This window comes from Myotis davidii, unplaced genomic scaffold (genome assembly GCF_000327345.1).
Source record: "Myotis davidii unplaced genomic scaffold, ASM32734v1 scaffold1207, whole genome shotgun sequence".
Taxonomy (NCBI): Eukaryota; Metazoa; Chordata; class Mammalia; order Chiroptera; family Vespertilionidae; genus Myotis; species Myotis davidii.
Window position 1 is genome coordinate 427069 of NW_006299386.1, and position 1247 is coordinate 428315.

Here is a 1247-nt window from a genome sequence, read left to right on the forward strand (position 1 = left end):
TTCTCAACCTGTGGGTCGTGACCATCAGAAAACACATACAGCATATAAGATTTTACATTATGATTCATAACAGTAGCAAAATTACAGTTATGAAGTAGCAACAAAAATAATTTTATGGTTGGGGGTCACCACAACGTGAGGAACTGTATTAAAGGGTCGCGGCATTAGGAAGGTTGAGAACCACTGTATAAATAAGTTCTAGAGATTTGCTATATAACATAGTTCCAATAGTTGATACATTTCAAAATTGGTTAAGAGAATGGATTGCATGTTGAGTGCTCTTACCACAAAAGAAAGATAAAGAGAGAGACACACAAGAAAACTTGAGCAGGTGCTGCATATGAGTTCAGTGACAAAATGTGTAGGCACTGAATATTGTATGTGTGTCTGTTTGTATATGTGTAAAGGCAGTAAACTTTTCATCCATCAGGAAAAAAGAAAATATTATCTGAAACTCACCAAAAGCATTTCCCTCTAGTATATTTGTTCAATGTTTATAGTTAAGTTAGATACTTTTCCCAAATAAATTACTTCAGTTTGATTTATGATCTACATAGATTCTGGACTATAAAACAATACATACCTAATGGGTTAAGCAATTTTGAGACCAGATGTGTAAAATCATTTTTAATTATTTACCATGACTTATCAACCAAGTATAGAAAGCAGATTTCAAAAACCACATAATTTTATTTGATCAGTAAGACAGAATTATTCTTTCTTGAAAGCATTTTCTTGGCACATGAGAACGGATTTTCAAAGATAAACCACAAAACAAGTTTATAAAAGTTCAAGATTATGGAAATCACATCAAGCATTTTCTCACATCACAGTGGAATGAAATTAGAAATCAACTACAATAAAAACACTCTGAAACATGCAAACAGTAGATGCTAAATAGTAATTCATTAAAAAATTAATGGATTATAAAGAGATAAAGAAAATATAAAAAACTTCCTGCAAACAAATAAAAATGAACACACAACAACTCAAAATTTATGGGACACAGTGAAAGCAGTTCTGAGAGGGAAGTTCATAGCACTACAAGCCTACCTCAAAAACAAGAAAAATTAATATTAAACTATTTAACCCTAAAACTTAAAAGACTAGAAATAGAACAATAAGAAAAGTATAGAATAAGTAGGAGGAAGAAAATATTAAAGATAAGAGTGGAAATAAATTATATAGAGGTTAAAAAATAAATACAAAAGATTAATAAAAGCAAGCTGGTTCTTTGAAAAGATAAA